The sequence below is a fragment of the Bos mutus genome, chromosome 10 (genome assembly GCF_027580195.1).
Source record: "Bos mutus isolate GX-2022 chromosome 10, NWIPB_WYAK_1.1, whole genome shotgun sequence".
Classification (NCBI taxonomy): domain Eukaryota; kingdom Metazoa; phylum Chordata; class Mammalia; order Artiodactyla; family Bovidae; genus Bos; species Bos mutus.
Window position 1 is genome coordinate 2,897,196 of NC_091626.1, and position 14,494 is coordinate 2,911,689.

At 38.0% G+C, this 14,494-nt stretch overlaps 1 protein-coding gene across 1 annotated transcript in view; it reads left to right on the forward strand.

Annotated features, from left to right (window-relative positions):
• The window catches only part of KCNN2 (potassium calcium-activated channel subfamily N member 2), a 505,075-nt gene that overhangs the window by 406,818 nt on the left and 83,763 nt on the right, over positions 1-14,494 (forward strand). The gene's annotated exons all lie outside the window — the stretch shown is intronic.

The following is a 14,494-nucleotide window of genomic DNA, read 5'->3' on the forward strand; positions in this document are numbered from 1 at the left end:
TAATGCATGGCCTCCCAAAGGCTCTTTAAATATAGGATTGATTTCTTATCTGTCTGGAAGGAACTTGGGATAAGTCTGCCTTGAAAATAAACATAATTTGCTGAAGGTTTCTTATATCCAGTGAGTCTGTATTTTTTTTTTTTTTTCCCAAAGAAATTTTCCTATATTGAGTTGAAGAGAAGCAACACAGAGATGACAGCGCAGAGCCTGGAGCTCCATGGCCTGGATCGGAACCCCAGCTCTGCTGTCTGTCAACTGTGAGGGCTTGTGGGATGTACCCAAACCCCTGGGTCTCAATTTACGCATCTGTAAAGAGGGGTAGAATGGTCCCCACTTACTAACTACTTACTGTTATGAGGATTCAAAAAGTTAATATTTTTAAATGTTACGTAACGGTCTATTATTAATAAAATAAAATCTTTTAAAGACTTACTATGTGCAGAGTTTAGATCTCTTCATTTCAGAACTTAAAAAGACTTTTATCAGTGCTTTTGAAGTTGTATGCATATGTTACTATCTCCTATCCAGAAGCAAATTATTTAAATAAACTTCGGCATGGTTTTGAAGCATCTCATGCTTAGAGGTGCAGATATTTCAAGGTGTGTTTGCATTGTCAGGAGAACCCAAAGAAACAAAACCTGCCCCACTTTGATGCTTCTGGCGCTTTGACAGCTGCGGGTCAGGTGCTGTGTTAGTGTCACATTTGGTAACCTAAGCGGCTGCCTCTGAGGACCCTGCTCTTCTTGTAGCTCTCTCAGGTAGCTTTCACTCACAACCTCAATTATCTTCTCAGCGGAGGAGCTGCTGGGGTCCTTGTCCTGGTTTCTGCTCTCAGACCAGTGTTTCCCTCTCCTTGCTTCTCAGAAGACTTCTTAGAAGACCCTGCTTCGTAGAAGCACCTGCTTTTTTTCTTTTTTCAACTTTTTCTTTTGTTTTGGTGTATAGCCAATTAACAATGTTGTGTTAGTTTCAAATGAACAGTGGAGGGACTCAGCCGTACACATACGTGTATCCATTCTCCCCCAAACTCCCCTCCCATCCAGGCTGCCACATAACATTGAGCAGAGTTCCATGCAGTAGGTCCTTGTTGGTTATCCACTTTAAATATAACAGTGTATACCGTAAGTTCTTTCTCTAAGTCTTTGAGTCTGTTTTGTAAGATGATACAAATGTATCATTTCTTTTTAAATTCCTTATAAAAGGAATGTCATGATCTTTCTCCTTCTCTGACTTTCTTCACTCAGTATGACAATCTCTAGGTCCATCCATGTTGCTGCAAATGGCATTATTTCATTCTTTTTACTGACTAATAGTCCATTGCACAAACGTACCACATCGTCTTTATTCATTCCTCTGTCGATGATTTAGGTTGTTTCCATGTCTTAGCTATTGTAAACAGTGTTGTAGTATCTGCTTTAGATGCCCCTTCTGGTTGCAGCTCTTTCCTTTACTCTTGGCCACTGCCCTGAGCACACTGAAGATTTGCTTAATTTCTCTCCGCTACATGGTAGTCGTCATTCCCTAAGCTGTCAATACCTGCATAGACAGCACATCCCTCACCCTGGATGCCTGGATCCTTGAGCTTGCTGTCTTTGTCCTCTGTCCCACCCCATCTACCCACTCCCACGGCACTGCCTAGACTAGTGCTTCTCAAGCTTTACTATTTGGAGAAGTTGCCTGGGGATCTTGTTAAAACACAAGTTAGATTCAATATGGTACGGGGAGGGAGGAGGGAGGAGGGTTCAGGATGGGGAACACGTGTATACCTGTGGCAGACTCATGTTGATATATGGCAAAACCAATACAATATTGTAAAGTTAAAAAATAAAATTAAATTAAATTAAAAAAAAATAGGTCTGAGCTGGGGCCTGAGATTCTGTGTTTCTTGCAGGCTTCCGGGTGATACTGATGCTGTTCGTCCAAGGACCACAATTTGAGTAATAAGGCTCGCAACTGTCCAAAGCATCTCACCTGCAAATCCTGTTGGCTCTACCTTCAAAATATCATCCAGCATTAATTCACTTTCCAGTATCTACCAGCTATTGCTGTGGTCCAAGTCACCCCTATTTCTCATTATTAAAGGGGAAATAGGTTGTAAAGAATGAGTCACACCAAATCACTTTATTGTATGCTTAAAACTAACATAATATTATTAATCAACTATACTTCAATTAAAAATTAAATAAGAAAAAGATTGACTCGCATCATCGCCTCCTGTCTGGGCTCCTCTGGCCACACTGCACCTACGGCAGGTCCCCACCCGGCACCCAGAGATCCTTTAAAATGCAGATCCGATCATATAAACCCTCCAGGAACTTTCCATTATACTTTGTTTTTTTTCTTTTTTAAATTTTATTTTATTTAACTTTACAATATTGTATTGGTTTTGCCATATATCAAAATGAATCTGCCACAGGTATACACGTGTTCCCCATCCTGAACCCTCCTCCCTCCTCCCTCCCCATACCATCCCTCTGGGTCGTCCCAGTGCACCAGCCCCAAGCATCCAGTATCGTGCATTGAACCTGGACTGGCGACTCGTTTCGTATATGATATTATACATATTTCATGCCATTCTCCCAAATCATCCCACCCTCTCCCTTTCCCACAGAGTCCAAAAGACTGTTCTATACATCAGTGTCTCTTTTGCTGTCTTGTATACAGGGTTATTGTTACCATCTTTCTAAATTCCATATATATGCATTAGTATACTGTATTGGTGTTTTTCCTTCTGGCTTACTTCACTCTGTATAATAGGCTCCAGTTTCATCCACCTCATTAGAACTGATTCAAATGTATTCTTTTTAATGGCTGAGTAGTACTCCATTGTGTATATGTACCACAGCTTTCTTATCCATTCATCTGCTGATGGACATCTACTTTGAATACATCCAAAGGCTTTTCCTTCTGGCTGTTTCTCCACACTGGCTTCCTCCTCCTCTTCCTCACACTCCTCACATCTGCCCCTGCCTCAAGGCCTGTGCACTTCCCTCTGCCCTGAACACCCTCCTCACTTTTGCACACACTCTTCCTCACCACACTCAGCCCCAGGATCAGTCATCCCCTCTTCAGGGAAGTGGGTTCTGACAACACATTGACAGCTGTCCCCACTCGCTCCCCAGACCCGGCACTATCTGCCCCTTACTCTGCTGTTTGCCTCTTGTTCCCTGACATTCTTCTGTCATGAAAGTCATAGTAGTTTCTGCATGCCAGGCAGTGTTCTAAGTGCTTTGCAGGTATTAATTCTTTGAACTTCTTAATATCCTGTAGGGTAACAATATTATCATTCCCCCAGTTTACAAATGAGGGAACTGAGACACCAAGAGGCTCAGTCACTTTCAGAGATCAGATAGCTGTTAAGGAGCCAGCGTTTGAGCTTGGCTGTCTGACTTCAGAATCCATGCTCCAAACCATTCTGCCTTCCACTGTTAAACGTTCGATATAAATATATTTTTAGAAATATAAGTATTTGTTATTACCTATCTCTCTGACTGGAATGTAAGGTCCATGCAGACCAAGACTTAATTCCTTCCAGTTTCTACTGTGTCTCCAGTGCTTAGAACCCTAGTAGGCACTCCAGAATGAAGGAATTCTGCTAGCTTTACTCTCTGTATTTAAAAGCATCATTTAGTTGTTTAAAGAAATTAATGTAAAGATTAGTATTTTCACTAAAGTCTGGGGCCTTTTTTACATAAGAGTATATGTTACTTAGGTTGTAAATTTTTGATAAATCTACTTAACATTATATATTTAAAACCTAGTCTCCCTTAAGAATTTAAGCTCAACTTATAAATCTCAATGTACTACTGATAAATATAGTTAAATTAAAAATAGCTTTACTGATACTTTCATTAATGGTTGATTGATTCAAGTTGATACGACTGTATTCTTAAACAGTTGTTCTCATTTACAAACTTGGTTAATTAAATTGCTTTCACTGTTTTAAGTTCTATTATAATTTAATGTATTCATTTTTCTTTTTAAGTCTTTGAAATGCCTGACAAGAAACGTTTACAATGCCAACAAGCCAAACTTCTCAAACCCTTCAACGACTCTTATTTATCTAATAAACTAAACTTACAGCAGATCAAACTCACTTAAACACCCTAACACTGTTTTACAAATTTAATCAAATGATTTAACATCTCTTAGCATGAAATCACAACTCTGATTAAAAAAGAATAGATTAATCCTAAACTTTACTTGTAAAACAACTAGTAGAAAAGGATTGTTATATGGCATTATTTCTGTAAACTTTTGAGCCTAGTTAGTATTCATACATGCAGCCTGCTTGGCGAGGGTTCTCTGCTCCAAGGCAGTCTGAAGCAGCCATCCAGCTGTTCACTGAGTCACACACAGGGCAGAAAGCCTGTGTTCATCTGATCACTAGATCTAACCACACTGCAGAGGGACATGCCAGGCCTTTTCTTCTAGTTGTTCTGATAACGAGATTTGGAGGCCACCTTCTTTAGATTCAGTTAATTCTCACCTCTGTGTCTCAATTTCGTGTGCTTTCCTTGCCTGCTTCTTTTGCAATTTTTTATTCAGTTTTTGGGCTTTGATTACAGCCACCTCCCTGATTGTGACTGAATTCTTCATTCTTTCCCACTGGTCCACTTCATCCCCTTGAATCATGCTGACAGTGAACATTTGTCAAACTGTGTGTATTTCAGTTCACTGATCTTTTGTTTAACTAATAACTTCATTGAGTAGTAACTCACATGTATCAATACTTCATTCCTTTAATGGCTCAGTAATATTCCATTGTATGAAGAGACCACATTTTTCTAACCCATTTCTCAGTTGATAGACATTTGGGTTGTCCCCAACTTTTGGCTTCCCCAGTAGCTCAGCCAAGATCCCCTGGAGACGGAATAGGCTGCCCACTCAAGTATTCATGCACTTCCCTGGTGGCTCAGTTGGTAAAGAATCCACCTGCAATGCAGGAGACCTGGGTTCCATCCCTGGGTTGGGAAGATCCCCTGGAGGAGGGCATGGCAACCCACTCCAATATTCTTGCCTGGAGAATCCATGGACAGAGGAGCCTGGCGGGCTACAATCCATGGGGTCTCAAAGAGTTGGAAACGACTGAGCGACTAAGTGTGCGTGCGCACACACACATTTTTGGCTATTAGGAATAAAGCTGCTGTGAAGATTCATGTACAAGTTTTTACATGTACATATTTTTTAGTTCTTTTGAGTTTATTTCTAGGAGTAGAATTGCTAGATCCTGTGATAACTCCATTTAATCACTTGAGTAGATGCCAAAGTGTCCTCACCACTTTACATTTACAGGAGTGTGTAAGTATTCCAATTTCTTTTATATTCTCATCAGCACTTTTCTGACTTTTTGATTCTAGGCAATTCTACTAGGTGTGAAGTGGTGTCTCATTGTGGATTTTATTTGTGTTTCCCTAATGGCCAGTGATAATGTACATTTTTTCATGTGCTCATTGGCAATTTGTGTACTTTGGAAAAAATGTCTATTCATATCTTTATCCCATATTGTAGTTGTGTTGTTTTTTTATTATTAAACTGGAAAAGTTCTTAATATATTCTAGATATAAGTTTCTTATTAAAAACTCAATTTGCAAATATTTTCATTCATTTGTTGGTTTTCTTTTCACTTCATTGATGGTGTACTTGGAAACACAGTTTTTAATCAAGTCCAGTTTATATGTTGTTGCTTATGTGTTTGATTCATATCTAAGAATCTATTAACAAATTTAAGTTCATACAGATTTACCACTAAGTTTTCTTCTAAGTGAGGCTTCTCAGGTGGTACAATGGTAAAGAATCTGCCTGCTGATGCAGGAGACATTGGAGACAGGTTCGATCTCTGGGTCTGGAAGATCTCCTGGAGGAAGAAATGGCAACCCACTCCAGTATTTTTGCCTGGAAAATCCCAGGGATAGAGGAGCCTGGTGGGCTACAGTCCACAGGGTCACAGAGTTGGACATGGCTGAGCGACTAACACTTTCTTCTAAGTTACATAGTTTTAGTTCTTACATTTAGATTCTTCATCTATCTTGAAGTAATTTTTATGCCATGGTATAAGATATCTCATTCTTATGCATGTGGTTCTGCAGTTGTCCCAGCACCATTTCTTGAAAGATTGTTATTTCCTCCACTGTATGCTTTTGGTGCCCTTGTTGAAAAATCAGTGGACCATATGGGTTTATTTCTGAGCCCTCTACTTCTATTCCATTGATCTCTCTGTCTATCCTTACTTCAGTACCATTTTGTCTTGATTATCCTTGCTTGGTGGTAAGTTTTCAAATTGCAAAGTTTTAGTCCACAGCTTTGTTCCTCTTTTTCAAGATCGTTTCACCCTTGAAAAGAAAAGAAGGAAAGTGAAGTTGCTCAGTCATGTCTGACTCTTTGCAACCCCATGGGCTGTAGTCCACTAGGCTCCTCTATCCATGGAATTTTCCAGGTAAGAGTACTGGAGTGGGTTGCCATTTCCTTCTCCAAGGAGTCCCTAGAAATCCCGTGGATTATAGGGTCAGTTTTGTCAGTATCTACAAAGAACCTAACTGGAATTTCTGATAGATATTGCATTGAAGATCACTTTGGGGAGTTGTTTCCTATCTTAAGACGATAAAGTCTTCTGATCCATGAACATTATATGTACATATTTAATTTCTTTCAGCCATGTTTTGTACTTTTCAGAGTATATGTTTTGCACTTCTTTTCTTAAGTTTATTCCTAAATATTTTATTCTCTTTGATGCTAATTTAAATGACATTATGTTTTTAACTTCATTTTCAGATTGTTCATTACAAGGGTACAATTGATTTGTGTATATTGATCTTGGATCCTGTCACCTTGCTGAGTTTGTTTATTAGGTCTAATATTTTTTAGAGGGTTCCTTAGGATTGTCTGTATATGAGATCATGTCATCTGCAAATAGAGATAGTTTCACTTCTTCCCAGTATGAATGCCTTTTACTTCAGTTTTTGTCTGATTGCTGTTCTAGAATGTCTAGTACAATGTTGAGTAGAAGCAGTAAGAGTGGACATTCTTGACTTGTTCCTGATCTTAAAGGGGGTGTATCCAGTCTTTTACCACTAAGCGTAATGTTAGCTGAGAGTTTTTCATAGATTAGAAGGCCTTTTTCAGATTGAGGGAAGGTCCCTTACATTCTTAGTTTTGTGAGTGTTTTTGTCATGAATGGGTGTTACAGTTTTGTCATATACTTTGTCTATGTCTAATGAAATAATCATGTTATTTTGTGTTTTATTCTGTCAATATGGTATATTACATTAATTGATTTTTTAATGTTAAACCAACCTTGTGTTCCTAGGATAAAGCCCACTTGGTCATGTTGTCTAATTCTTTTTATATATTGCTAGGTTTGGTTTGCCAGAATTGGGGTGGAGGGTCAGAATTCTTGCATCCATATTCATAATAGATATCAGTCTATAGTATTTTCTCTCGTGATGTCTGATTTTAATGTCAAGTAAATACTAGCTAATGGAATGAGTTAGGAAATATCCCCTCCTCTTTTCTTTTTCAGAAGTGTTTATGGAGAATTGGTATTAATTCTTCTTTAAACATTTGAAAGAATTAATTGATGTCTTTTTGGGCTTCTCCTCTGACTTTCTGTCCCATCTAGCTTATTTTTTAAAATTTCTGCCAAATATGAATATCTGGAATATCAGTGACTATTTGAACTAAATTTTTTAAATGTTGTAGCATTTTATATTGCTGTTACAGGATGAAAAATAACACCCAAATAAGAACTTTTCTAGACTTGTGTATTAAATGGTTTCACATCACGAAGGGAGGAGAATCACCAGGAATGTTTCAAATCATGTCCAGGAGCTGCTTTCTAAAGGTTATAGTTTTACCTTTCCAATCTTTTCCCTCAGTTTGTAGGCAGATTTTTCTAATGGAAGTGCATAAATCTAAGTTCTAAATCTTTCCACGGGTTGAAGCACTGTAAGAAAGGAAAGGACAGTCTCACATTTCATAGACTACAGGGAATATATTATTGATTTCTTTTAATAAGCCAAGTGGGCCGTACCTATTGCCTATGACCTTAAAGATGCTGACGTCATCTCTGGACCATCTCTGTGCATGCCTGTTTTCTTTCTGTTCCCTTTCACCCTGTGCCTTTCCCTAGAGCACCCTTGGGCCTGGAACTCCTCTGTCTTTTGGTTCAACAAGGTCTCTCCTTTCTGCTCACCAGGTACTTTGGAAATCTTGCCATTTTTTGGAAAGATTTTCCATAAATATAAAAAAACCTGACATGTGGGTGCAGTAGGAGTGCTTGAATGCAGGGGAGAAAGAAGAGAAGAAGAGACACTGAATAGGGCTGGTGGAGGACGAGGGGTTTCCCCTATGCGAGGATTTTCCAGTAGGTGGGGATGGGGGATTCCAAAGCAGGACAACAGCTCAAGTGGCTCTGTGGGTATTTCTCTGGCTTATAAATTCCCATCAAACCTGTCCCAGGCTTGTTTATTAAAACCTGAATAATATTAATGTTGGTCTCAGAGTTTATAGATTCAATTCTCTGAAACTGCTTTCCTCCAGTTGGTGATACAAGCGCTGTATATAGAATATTCCTCTTGTGTGCTGATTTCTCCTGGAGTATTCCCCCATAGTTTTCATTAAAGAGGTCTTCCCCAGATAAAGAAAGGCTTTTTCTTCAAAAAGTTTTGAAGATTGGTCTGGATGCAGAGAGAAAGCCTATTAATAAGATGGGGAATAAGCTAAAACACCTATAGGCCTTTGAACACTTAAATGTTTCATTCTGTTCCATCTTTTTTTATCGTTAGGATTATTTAATTTCTTTTTAAAAATTTTAGTGGATAATTGCTTTACAATGTTGTGTTGCTTTCTGCCATACATCAACATGAATCAGCCATGATAGCTGAGTTGGTAAAGAATCTGCCTGCAATGCAGAAGACCCTGGTTTGATCCCTGGGTCAGACAGATCCCCTGGAGAAGGGATAGGCTACCCACTCCAGTATTCCTGGGCTTCCCTTATGGCTCAGCTGGTAAAGAATCCGCCTGCAATGAGGGAGACCTGCGTTCGATACCTAGGTTGGGAAGATCTACTGGAGAAGGAAAAGGCTACCCACTCCAGTATTCTGGCCTGGAGAATTCCAGGGACTATATAGTCCATGGACTGTATAGTCCATGGGGTCGCAAAGAGCCAGACACGACTGAGCTATTTTCACTTTCATGCATATGTCCCCTCCCTCTTGAATCTCCCTCCCACCTCCCATACCATCCCACTCCTCTAGGTTGTCACAGAGCACCAGGTTTGATGATGCCTTTTGCCATATTTAGCATTGCTTCGTAGCAGAGTGAATCCATCACAGACATGTATAAATAAATTAGTAGCATTAATTTAAAATTGCTATTTCAGACCGAAATTGTATAAGCCTTTGTCTCTTGTGAGAATGCATCGTCTAATGGCCATTTGGCTTTTATGAAAGGGCCATATATGCATGAGAAGATAAGGAGGAGTGGAATGTAATGCCTCAGGCCTACCTGTGTCACGAGTTAGGAGTAATAAACCGTATTTATTTCAGTGCATTTAAGGGCTGCTCAATGATTATGGCCTCTTCCTCTGTTTCTTTATATCTTTCATATTTATTCAAGATGATAGCTCTTTTATCTGTATTAATTCTTGGTTTTAGAAAGTAATTTTGTTAGACTGTGGATTTTCATTTCGTTCTCTCTGTTTTATGGGGATTTTCTCATTAGAATAATGAAAGAATATTTTAATAACAAACACAAAAAGTAATAAATGCTTTAAAGGAACAAGCGTTAAATGAATCCACTACACCCTTTAAGGGCAATATTAGTTCTTGCAGACACATTTACAATACGTTATTATACTATGGAATAGTTGATATCTCCTAAACCATAATTGTAATTCTGTTCCTTGAACCTACAAAATGCTAGTTTTGAACACTTTAGAAAAGTGTCTTTTCAATATAACCTACTTTTCTTTCTATAGAAGTATTTGTTTTAAAAGTATTTTTAAAACACAGGTACATTTTTTATAAGACCACCAAAGAGAATTTCATCCAGATGTAATCAATGTTAAGTAACTGTTTCCTAGTGGTTTTAAATTTTCTATTCATTGTCTTTTCACTTCTCAAGACTCTGTAACTAGGATGGAATCCAAAGCCCCTGGTGAGTCTTTTTTAATTTTAATTTATATTTATTTATTTTAATTGGAGGCTAATTACTTTACAATATTGTATTGGTTCTGCCACATATCAACATGAATCCGCCACGGGTGTACACGTGTTCCCCATCCTCTTGAGGACACGCTAGTCTGGCCTGTGCTTTGCTCTTAACTGTATTTTAGCCACGTCTTCCTCCCCTTCTCGTTGCTCCAGATACCACATAACTCTTGCGTTTGGGCTCCTCAGAAAGCCAGAACTTTTCTGTCTTGGTGCTTTGGAATATGATGTTTCCTCTACCAGCAAATTCCCTTTCCAGTGTCATCTTTTCTTTTTTTGTCCTTCAGCCGCAAAATTGAGTTTGTCATACTCTGCAGTTCATTCCATCTTTTTTAGTTTTATTATTTTTTTCTCTTCAGATCCCATGCTTTCTCTCCCTTTTCCCTTTCCCACAAAAGTAGCCATTTTGTTAAGTATGTGTTTAGAGATATGCCCATCTCTGATATATTGTGCTTTCTGTGAGTGTATGTTTTTACGTTTCATTAATGGTATTGCATAATAAATCTCATTGCGCTTCTTGTCCCTTCCCAACATTGTTTTGGGGACCATTTCTGTTGCTGTTTTGCCAGCCTAGCTTATCCATTCTAGTACGGGGTAGTACTCCATTGCACGTGCTTGCCACAGTTATCTTTCTCCGGTGACGGGCACCAACGCCATGCTGGGGACAATATCCTCACACGTATTCTTTCATCCATCTCTTCACAGGGTTAGTCCCTGCTCCTCTTTTAGGTCCAGTCTTAATGTCACTTCCTCAAAGTCACATCGCCTGGCCTTTAGTACCATGCTACGCCCATTTCCTGTCTAAATTCGGCTCCCTTGTGGGCTCCTGGGACATTTCTTGAAAATGGTTGTTAGAGTTTGCAACCATATATTTATTTTGATGATTTTGGCATTTTGTTTTGATGATTGTCTTTCTTACCAGACTGTGAGCGCTTTGGCTGTAGGGACCGTAATCTATTCTGTTCATCACTCTTTCCTACTGCTTAATACAGTGCCTTTCACTCAGTTGAGGTCATGCTATACATAATATTGTACGTTTTTAACATTATACTACGACAGTTGTGATATAGAAGCATGTTTTAATATTTAAGAGGCTTCATTTTTTAGAGTAGTTTTAGATGCACAGCACAGTTGAGCAGAAAGAATTCCCATATACCCGCTCACCTCCTCACACGTAGCCTTCCCCTCCATCAACATCCAGCGTCAGTATGGTATCTTTGTTACAGGCGATGAACCTTCGTTGACCCATCATTATCAAGCCAAGTTCACAATTTATGAAAAAGCTCATCTTGGTGTTATGCATTCTCTGAGTGTGGAAAAATGTGGAATGACAAGTATCTACCTTTACGGTATTTACAGTATCATACAGAGTAGTTTGACTGCCCTAAAAATTCCCCATGCTCCACCTGTTTATCCCTCCCTTCCTATGTCAAACCCTACACCAACCATTAATTTTTTTTTTTTTTACTGTATTCACAGTTTTGTCTATTGTTTTCTTGAATGTTATATAGTTGGAATCATACAATATGTGGCCTTTTAAGATTGGCTTTTTTCATTTAGCAGTATGCATTTGAGGCTCCTCCATGTCTTTTAATGACTTTATAGTTCTTTTATTTTTTTAGCGTTGAATAATGCTCCATTGTCTAGACATACCAAAATTTATCTACCCATTTATTAAAGGCATGTTGGTTGCTTCTGAGTTTTAGCAATTCTTAGTAAAGCTTTTATAAATATTTATGGGCTTTCCATTTATGGCTCAATGGTAAAGAATTTGCCTGCCAAGTGAGAGATATGGGTTTGATCCCTGAGTTGGGAAGATCTTCTGGAGAAGGAAATGGAAACCCACTCCAGTATTCTTGCCTGGAAAATCCCATGGAGAGAATAGCCTGGCACGCTGTAGTCCATGGGGGTCACAAAAGAGTTAGAAATGGCGTAGTGACTAAACAAGGGTGAGGGCTTAGATAGTTTTTTAATATCTTTATTCTTTGCTAATATAAGCATTCAGTGCTGTAAATTTCCTTCTAAACACTACTTTCACTTCATCCTACAGATTTCTATTAGTGTTTTCATTTGCATTTAGTTCAGATATTTTTTAATTTCTCCTGAGACTTGTCCTAGGACCTTTGTGAAGTTTTGAATGTTGTTTAATCTCCAAGTATTAAAACTTTCCAGCTATCTTTCTGATATTGGTTTCTGGTTTAATTTTCAGTGTTCTATAAGCATACATAGTATGATTTCTATTTTTTTTATATTTTTAAGGTCTGTTTAATGGTCCAGAATGTGGTCTATCTTAGTGACTATGTGATCTTGAGAAGAATATGTATTCTGCTGTTAATGAGCAAAGTATTCTATAAATGTCAATTAAATCCAGCCAGTTGATTATACTGTTCAGTTCAACTATATCCTTAGTAATTACTGCCTATTGGAACTTACAGTTACTAGTAGCAAAATGTCAGTCTCCACCTATAATAGTGAGTTTATCTATTTATCTTTCCATTTTTACCAGATTATTGATTCAAAATTGACCCCTTTATCATTATATAATAATCCTGTTTTTATTCCTGCTAATTTTCCTTGCTCTGAAATCTACTCTGTTTGAAATTAATACAGATACTCCAGGTTTCTTTTGATTAGTATTGCCATGATATATCTTTCACCATCTTCTTACTTCAATTCACATGTGTCTTAATTTTTAAAGTGGGTTTTTTTGTGAACAGCATATAGTTTAGTATTGGTTTTTGATTCACTCGAATGATTCTAATTCATTCATTTCATTCATTATGACTTATTCATTCATTTAGTTAATAATATGTGAACTAAATGCAAATGAAAACACTACTCTGTCGGAGAAGGCGATGGCACCCCACTCTAGTACTCTTGCCTGGAAAATCCCATGGACGGAGGAGCCTGGTAGGCTGCAGTCCATGGGGTCACTAAGAGTCGGACACGACTGAGCGACTTCACTTTCACTTTTCACTTTCATGCATTGGAGAAGGAAATGGTAACGCACTCCAGTGTTCTTGCCTGGAGAATCCCAGGGACGGGGAGCCTGGTGGGCTGCCGTCTATGGCGTTGCACAGAGTCGGACACGACTGAAGCGACTTAGCAGCAGCAGTGCTTTAATTGGTCTATTAGACCGTTGACGTTTAGAGTGATTACTAATATAGTCAGATTAATATCTACCATATTTGTTGTTTTCTGCTCATTGCTCTTATTCTTTCTCGTTTTTGTCTTTTGCCCCTTTCACCTTTTTCGTTTTTATTTGAGCATTTTATGTAATTTTGCTTTCTTTCCTTTCTTAGCATATCAATTATACTTCTTTTTTTCCTGGTGGTTGTCCTAGAGTTTGTAGTGGACATTTGCAACTAATCCAGGTCCACCTTCACATAACACCACAGGCATGCCTTGTTTTATTGTGCTTTGCTTTAGTGGATGTCACTTGTACTGCATGTTTTACAAAGTGAAGATTTGTGACAATCCTGTGTCAAGCAAGTCTATTGGTGCCATTTTTCGAACAGCATTTGCTCACTTTATGTCTATGTCTCACATTTTTATAATTCTCACAATATTTCAAGCTTTATTATTATTATATTTGTTATGGTGGTCTGTGATCAGTGATCTTTTATGTTACTACTATGAAGCATTAAAGTCTCAGATGATGGTTAGCATGTTTTAACAATGAAGTATTTTTAAATTAAGGTATATATGTTGTTTTATAAACACAATGCTATTGCATACTAAACAGGTTACAGTGTAGAGAGAGCATAACTTTTCTATGGGAAATGAAAAACTTTTGTGACTTGCTTTTCTGTGATACTTATTTTATTGCAGTGATCTGGAACTAAACCCACAATACCTCTCAGACTTGCCTCTGTATGGCTTCACTGGGTGGTACAAGTTTCTTATAACAAAGTATTGTAATTCTTTCCTCTTGTCTTATATCATTGCTGTTGTTATTTCAATTATCCATAATCTACAATCACCAAATACATTGTTGCCATTATTAATTTAATCAAACTATTATCTGTTATATCAATTAAGAATAAGAAAAAGAACCCAGTATTAAAAATTTACCTTCACGTATTCCTACTCTAGTGCTTTTTATGTTCTTTATGGACATTCAAGTTTCTGACCTGTATCATTTTCCTTCTCTCTAAAGAAATTCTAACATTTTTGCAAGATCTACTGACAACAGATTCCTTTGGTGTTTGGTGGTCTGAGAAAGTCTTTCTTTCTCCTTCTGAAGGATGATTTCTCTGGTTACAGAATTATAGCTTTTTTTTTTT